General features: G+C 41.8%; 1 protein-coding gene across 1 annotated transcript in view; it reads right to left on the reverse strand.

Moving 5' to 3' along the window:
• LOC124292103 (PH domain leucine-rich repeat-containing protein phosphatase 2-like) overlaps positions 1-9,342 on the reverse strand; it is a 65,909-nt gene extending 56,567 nt beyond the window's left edge. Inside the window, 1 exon segment of the mRNA XM_046729145.1 lies at positions 9,017-9,342. The gene's annotated coding sequence lies outside the window, so the exon portion shown is untranslated.
• Between the last annotated feature and the right edge of the window lie 2,247 nt (positions 9,343-11,589).

Raw genomic sequence — 11,589 nt, forward strand, 5'->3', positions numbered from 1 at the left:
ACTTGGGTGTCCCACTTCTTTGCATCAGATCACGGATACAAGATCATTATAGCAGCTTTGTAATCAGAGTATGGGATCAGAAGTGGTGTCACAGATTTGTTGAGTGCTGCCTTGGCAAGCAAGATCAGCCATGGTATTCCCAGAAATGCCAGCGTGGCTGGGTAACCAACAAAGGCGATGTCGCACTGGCCAGTAGCAAGCTCATTATTCAATTCAATAATTTCTAATAAAAGTGGATGTTTGCAAGAAATATTTTTAATAGCCTGAAGACAAGAAAGAGAATCTGAAAAGATTATATATTGTTTATATTTACGGTGTTTATTAATATATTTAAGAGCTGTTAAGATGGCGTTTTGCTTCTGCTGTAAAAATAGAGCTGTTATCTGGTAAGCGAGAAGATATTGTTCTGGATCCAATGACAGTGGCACATGCCCACAGCCACCATCCTTGGATCCATCTGTAAATAAGGATTTATATGTATTATATTGACTTTTTAATTGATGATATTCTTGTTTATATTGTAATTCATTAGTTTCTGCTTGTTTAAATGCTGTTAATGTTAGGTCAACTTGTGGCCTAACCAATTGCCAAGGCGGAGAAGAAAAGAAGACGGGAAGGAGCTATATTTTCCAGCTCAATGCCGGCAGCAGAAAGAAATGGTTTAATTCTTAAACCAAGAGGCGGAACAAGAGAAGGCTTTTTGTTGTACAACTCCTCATAAGAAGGATTGAAAACACAGTTAAATGCAGGATTAGACTCGTTAGAATAGAGTTTTGTTATGGATCATTTATGTAAAAAGTAATATGGTGAAGTAAAACAGTTTAACAAATTATTAATTTCATGATGCCATGGAAGAGGAATATTCACAAACTTTATGGATAACAACTTCTTTTATTTCATTTATATACATAACGTTTGTCGGTATTGTACTGTCCAACTTCTAAAATGCCACTCAAAGAAGTTAACCTGGAGAAGATGGGGTAACCTACCTGTTGGGTGTCAAGGTGTTCATTTAATTACCTGGAAAGGTAGGTATGTGACAATCAGTCTTCATGTCCTCCATCCTCACTCACTCACTCACTCACTCACTCTGAAGCTTCTTCATGTTTCACTAGGGGCGGTGGGTAGCCTAGTGGTTAAAGCGTTGGCTCGTCACGCTGAAGACCCGGGTTCGAATCCCCACATGGGTACAATGTGTGAAGCCCATTTCTGGTGTCCCCCGCCGTGATGTTGCTGGAATATTGCTAAAAGCGGCGGCGTAAAACCAAACTCAGTCAGTCATGTTTCACTAATGTAATGTAGGGAAATACCACTGATGACACCAGGTGGTCTGGACAGTCTTGGAGAAGTAACCCAACAATCATCAAGTCAAAATCAAATCTTAGCCACATCTCCTCAACAAATTTACTGCAGACACTCAACAGAATATATCACATGGAAATGGTGACATTAAAAACACCATAATCACAGCTGAACTTGGATATTATAAGTTGATCACTGGTCACGATGGGGGACATGGGTTGATGTAAACTCTATATTTGTTTATTTTATGAACATAATCAACATAGAGGGTACATCAACCCATAGGCCCCCGAGGGACCAGTGAACAACGTATTTATCTTACCAAACACCTCAATGATAATTTTGAACTGTTTGAAGCATGGGTATTTGATCGTAATAAGAAGTTACAGAGTTAGGCAATTAGCCAATACCAACGACAGGTGACAAGAAAAACAAATTTAGAGTTATCTTCCTTCCATCGATTTGCATTTGCAAAATATCAGTAATTTCTGTACATCACATGTGACTCAATTATTCGAGATAAAGAATTGCTAACACAAAGTACCCTATGAATTACCACAGTTTGGCATTCACAGTGGGTAACATAGAAAATGTTACTTGCTTGTAAGCCGCGGTACATTGAAAATAATAGAACAGTGCTCAGCCAAACAGAAAACAATATTTATGTTTGAGGTACAATAAGAACCATTATAAGCACAACCTGCCATGACTATAAGTACAATTGACAAAGACATTCTTCACACAGAATTCATAGAATTATTTCTGTACAAATTAAACAAAACAGTTAAGATCAGTGGTGAAATATAAACAATATTTGTTACATTAAAGTTGTGTGATTCATCCTCCCTTGCTGGATTCTGAAGAGATTCAAGTCATTACAGAACTCAGTAAGCATCTAAGTTCATAAAACATTGTAATTGTGTGCCCAGACTCCAGCTAAACACATCCTGTATGTATTGTTTACCTCCAGGAGGGGATATTTACTTACATATATATGACACCTACAAACACTTTGTTCAACCGGTGTGTGATATCCTGTGTCCGAAACAGAGGAAGATTTGGTCCTATCCCTTCATGAAAGTCTCTATCTGGTCCATCATGTATGCAGGTACATGTCGCTCATAAAAAAGAACTGGCTCTTATTTCAAGGTAAAAGGCACATAAATCTTTATGATGGCAGGGAAATAAAACACTGAGCAAGAGTTTGTTTTTGTCCTTAGTGGCATAATGTAGTGAGATTATATATCGTTTCTGTTGTCACCATGTTGTAAGATAAACAGGTTTGAGATCCAGGATCTTTCTTTCCCTGCAGAGTCAGTCACTGTGTCCCATGTTTGTCCCAAAAGTCCCATGAAGACTTCAAACTCCCATTGAGATTTCAGTAGCCAGTGTCTGTATCCACTGAGATTTCAGGAACCAGTGTGTGTATCTTATGGGGATATCAGTACCCTGTGTCTGTATCCCATGGGGAGGTCAGTACCCTGTGTCTATATCCCATGGGGATTTCAGTACCCTGTGTCTGTATCCCATGGGGATTTCAGAAACCTGTGTCTGTATCCCATAGTGATTTGAATACCCAATGTCTGTATCCCATGGGGATGTCAGTACCCAGTGTCCATATATCATGGGGATGTCAGTACCCTGTGTCTGTATCCCATGGGGATTTCAGTACCCAGGTGTGTCTGTATCCCATGGGGTTTTCAGTACCCTGTGTCTGTATCCCATAATGATTTGAGTACCCTGTGTCTGTATCCAATGGGGATGTCAGTACCCTGTGTCTTTATCCCATGGGGATGTCAGTACCCAGTGTCTGTATCCCATGGGTATTTCAGTACCCAGTGTCTGTATCCCATAGTGATTTGAGTACCCAATGTCTGTATCCCATGGGGATGTCAGTACCAAGTGTCTGTATCCCATGGGGATTTCAGTACCCAGTGTCTGTATCCCATGGGGATTTCAGTACCCTGTGTCTGTATCCCATGGGGATTTCAGTACCAAGTGTCTGTATCCCATTGGGATTTCAGTACCAAGTGTCTGTATCCCATGGGGATTTCAGTACCCTGTGTCTGTATCCCATGGGGATTTCAGTACCAAGTGTCTGTATCCCATTGGGATTTCAGTACCAAGTGTCTGTATCCCATGGGGATGTCAATACCCTGTGCCTGTATCCCATGGGGATTTCTGTTCCCAGAGTCTGTATCCCATGTGGATGTCAGTACCCTGTGTCTGTATCCCATGGGGATTTCAGTACACTGTGTCTGTATCCCATGGGGATTTCAGTACCAAGTGTCTGTATCCCATTGGGATTTCAGTACCAAGTGTCTGTATCCCATGGGGATTTCAGTACCCTGTGTCTGTATCCCATAGTGATTTGAGTACCCAATGTCTGTATCCCATGGGGATGTCAGTACCCAGTGTCCATATATCATGGGGATGTCAGTACCCTGTGTCTGTATCCCATGGGGATTTCAGTACCCAGGTGTGTCTGTATCCCATGGGGTTTTCAGTACCCTGTGTCTGTATCCCATAATGATTTGAGTACCCTGTGTCTGTATCCCATGGGGATGTCAGTACCCTGTGTCTTTATCCATGGGGATGTCAGTACCAGTGTCTGTATCCCATGGGGATTTCAGTACCCAGTGTCTGTATCCCATGAGATTTCAGTACCCAGTGTCTGTATCCCATGGGGATTTCAATACCCAGTGTCTGTATCCCATGGGGATGTCAGTACCCAGTGTCTGTATCCCATGGGGATTTCAGTACCCAGTGTCTGTATCCCATGGGGATGTCAGTACCCTGTGTCTGTATCCCATGGGGATGTCAATACCCTGTGTCTGTATCCCATGGGGATTTCAGTACCCTTTGTCTGTATCCCATGGGATGTTCAGTCTGTACCCAGTGTCTGTATCCCATGGGGATGTCAGTACCCTGTGTCTGTATCCCATGGAGATTTCAGCACCCAGTGTCTGTATCCCATGGGGATGTCAATACCCTGTGTCTGTATCCCATGGGGATGTCAGTACCCTGTGTCTGTATCCCATGGGGATGTCAGTACCAAGTGCCTGTATCCCATGGGGATTTCTGTTCCCATAGTCTTTACCCCATGGGGATTTCTGTTCCCAGTGTCTGTATCCCATGGGATGTCAGTACCAAGTGTCCATCACCCTATTCGGGACACTTGTCTTCCCTAATGGGATCACAAGACGGATCATATTCCCATTAACCAATACCGGTACTTACTTTTATCAGAGAAGGTCTTCCTCTCCTTATGAAGTGTTTGGAGTGCCAATGAACAAACATACAATACAACGATTAACTATCATTGTATGTATTTACATATTTTATTATCAGTGATTTTGCATATATTTGTATTTCTATTTAGATTTCTCATTGACGGGGCATTCATGCAAATAAACCTAAATTTTGACTTCTATTACCTTATTTGCATATAGTAGAATTTGCTTAAGTCAGTCAATTCTATAAAAAAAAATTAAAACCTTGGTTTGTAAATACAGAACATAGATTAATAGACAGGACTTGTATGCAGCAGGTTCAAATTTGAGTTTCCGTAAATACACCAATTCATCACTGGATTGCCTGGTCCATCATTTGATTGTCTCACTCGACTGTTTACAAGTTCAGTTCAGTTCAGCATTAGTCAACAAACAATAATTTACAAAAATAATTTCATGCAAAGTATGTAAACAAGGGAGGTCATGCTTATCCTTTATTGAACACCTGGTGTCATCACTGATCCAATTTTTTTTTACATATTTATACTATTTTTAAAAATACATTTTAATTGCTAATTTGTTGACCAAATGGAATTGGAATCAGCTTCAGGATATACTCAAAACTCATTGTTCTCTGTAATTGATGTTTATGTTTAATCAAATGTCAATAATTAAACAATTATCCCCTTATGAGATGACTAGTGATCAGGGCCCATATTCTCGAAACGTTCGTAGCCCTAAGAATTCTTAACTTTGATCGTAGCCAATGTGTTAAGAATGGGCTTAAGAAGTTCGTAAGGCTACGAACGTTTCGAGAATTGCTAGCCTGAGTAACAACCATATCAGTGTAAACTAATGCTTAGTCACTGAGCAGGGAATATACATAATTTTGATAGAAACAACCAATTCCTTTTAACTGAAAAAGAAGGGAGATCCTGAATCTGAGGGAATGTACACTTGCTTCATTTAGGACTTTAGCATTACAGAAAAGGCTTGGTGGAAGGGAAAATATGCAGTTAAGGGACTGAGAAAGACCAAGATCAGTATAATGATAGTTTGTTTCACGTAACAAGATAATGGGACTACTTATATAAATAGAATCACCACTATGTACATTTTGCGATGTTGAAATAGAATCTATCATTCAGTTATTATATGAATGCAAACATGTCAAAAAGCTGTGGCAAGATCTACTAGAATGGATTGAAAATGAAACAGACACCCATTTGAAATTAAACGCAGAAACCATTATTCTCGGATTCAAAGAGAGAAGAAATGATGTACTGAATTTTATTTTCATATTAACTAAAGAGTACATATATTCTAGAAAGTTAGCAAACATTGTACCTTCTCTCGCTAGTCTGAAACCAAAATTGAATTACAATTACCACTTACACAAATTTAATGCATACTCTCACTGCAAATACGACACTTTTGTTACATTTTGGTCGTCTTGCCACAATCTATTTACATAGATAATGACTTTGTAATTTGACTCCTATATAAAGCAACAAAAATGCTGACTTGTTAAATGTGCATGATATGCTGTACCCAGATCAAAAAGAAATAAAGTGATAAAAAAGAAAGAAAAGATAATGGGACAGCTTATTCTATCCCAGTCATTCCTATCTTTAGACAGCTAGGCACTTACACCAACAACCTACCAGCAAGTTCTCATACATTTTCAAAGGGGCATCTACATTGAGTAATATTTACACAAAGGTTGAACTTCACAAACTAGCTTCTTCATAGAAACTTTGGAGGTAATCAAACAGAAAGATTTTCCTTCAGTCAGAAAGTTTGATAACGACAGTGTGGTGATAAGAGTGCATTGTAGGAGTGTACTGTCTGTCTGACACCTATCACAATCTGGCTGTTGGATCCCTCTCCCCAATGACAATGCTTCTCTGTCTGTCTGACACCTGCCTCCAACCCTGGGTCTCTGATCGTCCCCTCACCTTTACACTGCCCTGCCTGTCCAACATTTGGTAACAACCCTGACTGTGTGACCCCCTTAACACCTGCCCACAACCCTGACTGTGTGACCCCCCTAACACCTGCCCACAACCCTGACTGTGTGACCCCTTAACACCTGCTCACAACCCTGAACTAACACCTGCCCACAGCCCTGTGTGACCCCTAAAACACCTGCCCACAACCCTGACTGTGTGACCCCTTAACACCTGCCCACAACCCTGACTGTGTGACCCCCACACCTGCCCACAACCCTGACTGTGTGACCCCCTAACACCTGCCCACAACCCTGATTGTGTGACCCCCTAACACCTGCCCACAGCCCTGACTGTGTGACCCCTAACACCTGCCCACAGCCCTGACTGTGTGACCCCCTAACACCTGCCCACAACCCTGACTGTGTGACCCCCTAACACCTGCCCACAACCCTGACTGTGTGACCCCCTGACACCTGCCCACAACCCTGATTGTGTCACCCCCCTGCCCACAGCCCTGGTTTCTGACCCCAGCCCTAACACCTGCCCACAGCCCTGACTGTGTGACCCCTATAACACCTGCCCACAACCCTGACTGTGTGACCCCTTAACACCTGCCCACAACCCTGACTGTGTGACCCCCTTAACACCTGCCCACAACCCTGACTGTGTGACCCCCTTAACACCTGCCCACAACCCTGACTGTGTGACCCCTAAACACCTGCCCACAACCCTGACTGTCTGACCCCCAACACCTGCCCACAACCCTGACTGTGTGACCCCTTAACACCTGCCCACAACCCTGACTGTGTGACCCCCTAACACCTGCCCACAACCCTGACTGTGTCACCCCCCTAATACCTACCACCAGCCCCTGGTTTCTGACCCCCCTAACACCTGCCCACAACCCCTGGTATCTGACCCCACTAACACAAACTACTAATCTGGTTGTCAGACCCTCCCATCACCAAAACTTACCTGCCTGTTGACACCAACCCACAACCCTGACTTGCTGACATCTATCACTACCTTTCTTTTGGACCCTTCTCCCACATTGACTCTACTACTCTGCCTACGACACCTGCTGCCAACCCTGGGTGTCTGACACCCCTAACACCTACCTCTACCCTGGCTGTCAAGCTCCTTCCTCTCTCCCACCCCCACCCACCAACCTCCACCCTCGTGTCTGAGCTCCTTTCTAGGGCAGTCATGAAGACCACTGACTAAAACGTACACAATCATAACCTCACTCCTTACAACAGTGCACAAAATTCATTCCTACTCAAAACTGTGCTTTTATTCATAAGCCTCTGGCTGGCATACTGGTATCATTAGCCTATACAAGGAGACATTACTCCTGACAATATCTTCACGACACTTGTTTTACATCAAAACAAACTTGCAATAGTTACAATATAAAGGATGACACACACAGATCATGTTCACCCTCAGTGTTAGATTCAGTGTTAGTTTACACACCTATAACAAGCCTTGATATTGTGGAGTCACGCCGAGATACTTGTGGAGGGGTAGGGCGGTAGGGTTGTAAGAGTGTAGGGGTATAAGGGTGTAAAGGTGAGTTAAAGGGGTATAGTGGTGTAAGGGTGTAGGGATATATTAAGGGTGTAGTGGTACAACAGTGTAATGGTGAAGTGGTGTAAGGGTGTAGGGATGTATTAAGGGTGTAAAGGTGAGTTAAAGGGGTATAGTGGTGTATGGGTGTAGGGATGTATTAAGGGTGTAGTGGTACAACTGTGTAATGGTGATGTGGTGTACGGGTGTAGGGATGTATTAAGGGTGTAAAGGTGAGTTAAAGGGGTATAGTGGTGTAAGGGTGTAGGGATGTATCAAGGGTGTAGTGGTACAACTGTGTAATGGTGAAGTGGTGTAAGGGTGTAGGGATGTATTAAGGGTGTAAAGGTGAGTTAAAGGGGTATAGTGGTGTAAGGGTGTAGGGATGTATTAAGGGTGTAGTGGTACAACTGTGTAATGGTGAAGTGGTGTAAGGGTGTAGAGTTGAAGGGGTGCAGTGATGTAAGAATGTAGTGATGTAAGGGTGTACTGGTAAGAGGGTGTCCTCGTCTATGTATGGATGTAGGGGTGTTACTAACGGGTGAAGGGATGTGAGGCTGTATGGGTGTAATAAAGGTCTACCAATTTGGCTTTTTTGTCTAGGAGAATGAACAGTCACCAAAAAGGACCATGACAGAATACCTAATTTGGGGGAAAAGTAATGAAAAACTGGACAATGACATTCTTTAGTAAATTCCACTCCAATCTTATGATAAAATCAGCCCCTAATTACATCACATGTGATCACAACAATGGTCCCTATAATATCACTATAATGATCCCTATAAAATCACTATAATGATCTTAACCTTCAAGTAAGCAGACAATGATAAACACCACACTAGTGAAACGAATGGTATGAGCTAGCATGACAGGTATGTGTGTATATGGACAGTTACAGAAGTAACAACAAATCTGGCTTCTCTATTACACCTCTCATCCAACATTCCAGTCACTCACCTGTGATATCAGTAATATAATTATCCACAGCAGTAATCCTGTGCCCGTGTCCCTTCTGGATGTAAATGTGTCCTATCAACTCCCTTCAGCTCTACAGTGTGCAGCCAGCACAGACAACCTGGGCCTTGGTACACACTCCGACACAAACACGGACACACCTTTCCCCGACACACACTTCAACAGAACTGAGAACTTGGCACAGAAACCACTGGCCTAGACTATCTGAGTACAGACTGTTGTCAATGTTTGAAGACACACTCCCAGCTACTTCAACAGATCCACGACACTACACAGAAGAGTGCACCAACCTGGTCGTCTCCGCTGCAGCTTACCTGTCTAAACGAGGTGAGTGAGCTCCGTGGATCCAGGTAAAGGTGTACTGGAGGCTCTGTGCGACTCAGCATGAGACGATCGTCAGGCCTGGTTGAGTTTCAGACATCCGCTGTCTGTACCATGGGAAACTGTACACAGTGGAGACGAGGGCTGGAGGTTTTATTTACAATAGAAAATGTTGAAAGGTATATTTTTTTCATCTAAATACATTCATGAGTTAGTCTGTTACGCATTAGCAGTTTATAGCTGGAATGTGAGGTTTACATGGCTGATTTGACTTAATGTGGAGGAATTTGTTCAGTTAAAGTATGACAAAAGCTTCAGCGAGGGTTTAGGTGTCAGATTTTTTATCAGTACTATAAATAAAGTGATGCTTTGTGAGAGTAAAATAATTTCTTTCTGATATCATACTTCATTATCATAGATATGTGCTATTTTTTCCATTACATCTGCAAGGAATATCTTCAAACAATGGATTGCTGTGTTTGTTTTGTTCTTTGTTGTTTAGCACCATGCTGAGCAATATTCCAGCTATGTGACGTCAGTCTGTAATACTAGAGTCTGGACCAGACAATCCAGTGATCATCAACATCGATCTGGTCAATTGTGATACAATGATATGCATCAATCAAGTCAGTAAACCCGACAACCTGACAAGAATGGGTTACTGAAGACCAATTCAAAAACATGGATCTTCACATATGGACTGCTGTGAAAACTGTTGGATAATTACCTAAAAATCACTCACTCACACACTGGATTGTCATTAAATATGTAGGGGTTCACGGATATGTGTAGGGAAGTTATGGACAACTTCAGCAAGAAATTGTGAAACATACTACAATTACATTTATTTTAGAAAAAATAGAAAGATAGTGACTATTTAAAAAAAAACACAAATGGAGGATTCCTTCAACTATGTACAAGAGTTGAATCCTGAAGGTTAGTGAGTGAATGCTGTTAAATGCAGCATAAATACACTCATATACTTGCAGCTAGTGACAATCCATTCAGAACTAGGATAGCTAGTGACTGATAGCATGAGTACCTAGAGGTTATAAACGCATAGTGACATACAATCAGTTATGTCTCCAACACTATCAGTTTTAGCACAGGCAGAGCTGAGGATCAAGATTAGCCCCTCCCACTACACCCCAAAAGCAAAAAAAGAGAAGAAAAAAACCTTGTTCATCTCAGAAGGTGATATTTACTTGTGATGCCTACAAACACTGTGTAACAGGTGTATTATATATTTATTGATGACGGCAGCAAAAAGTGATGTAGAAGTGGTCATTGGAGAATTTTGGAAACTTTGTAGGATGAGGAAAAGTTCTAACAATAATGATAAAGCCAGTTTGGAAGGATATAAAATAGTAAGTCAAATAAAATCAATTCTATAAACAAGATTGAAAAGATTCATATAATGAATAGGCTTACCTATGTAAATGGTGAGTTGAGGTGAAATTGGGTTTAACGATGTGCTTGAGAATATTTCGCTCGTATGATGACGTGCATGCGTGTGTATGTGTATGTGTATGTGCGGCTGCTTGTACTAGCCCAGACTGAAGCTGGTTTTATAGTGCTAGCCCACTGAGATACCATGCCGCAGTGAAGCATGAAGACCCCACTCAGACACATTATACTGACTCTGAGCTGACCAGTCCTTGTTGTACCCATTAATGCGGAGCGCCAGACAGGGACCAACAAGTACCATATTTTAACGTCTTTTGGTATGACACAGTCGGGGATCGAACCCGCGACATTCCGCTCTCCGGGCGGACGCTCTAACCACTACACCACGGAGGTGGTCACCTATGTAAAAGAACCAACGTTAGGTGTTTGAAGGGCATTTAGAAGTGAAGAACAGGAGATGTTGGGTTTTTTTGTATCAACTTCTTTGTTTGTTAAACATAAAGTTTCAGAGTTAATTAAATTTTACTCTTATTTCAGATGTTTAACAAATAAAGAAGCCGATATTTAAAATAAAAATCTTTGACCAATTTATGTGTTTTTTTGCAACACTTACCACTGACAAAATGAACTGAAGAAAGCTCTGCTTCAAAAAGACCTTTGAGTCAGTGATGAAAAATAAAATATATTGTTATAGGGCTAACAATAGACATAAGATTTGTTCACATGCCGCTGTTACAGGGACCTGGTGGTGAAACAGGTCTGACCTACCCATTGCTATGCTTCTTCCAGCCACACCCTACACTTGAACAAGGATGGGCAGGAAATAG

This window comes from Haliotis rubra, unplaced genomic scaffold (genome assembly GCF_003918875.1).
Source record: "Haliotis rubra isolate DU_JTF1 unplaced genomic scaffold, ASM391887v1 Scf507, whole genome shotgun sequence".
Classification (NCBI taxonomy): Eukaryota; Metazoa; Mollusca; class Gastropoda; order Lepetellida; family Haliotidae; genus Haliotis; species Haliotis rubra.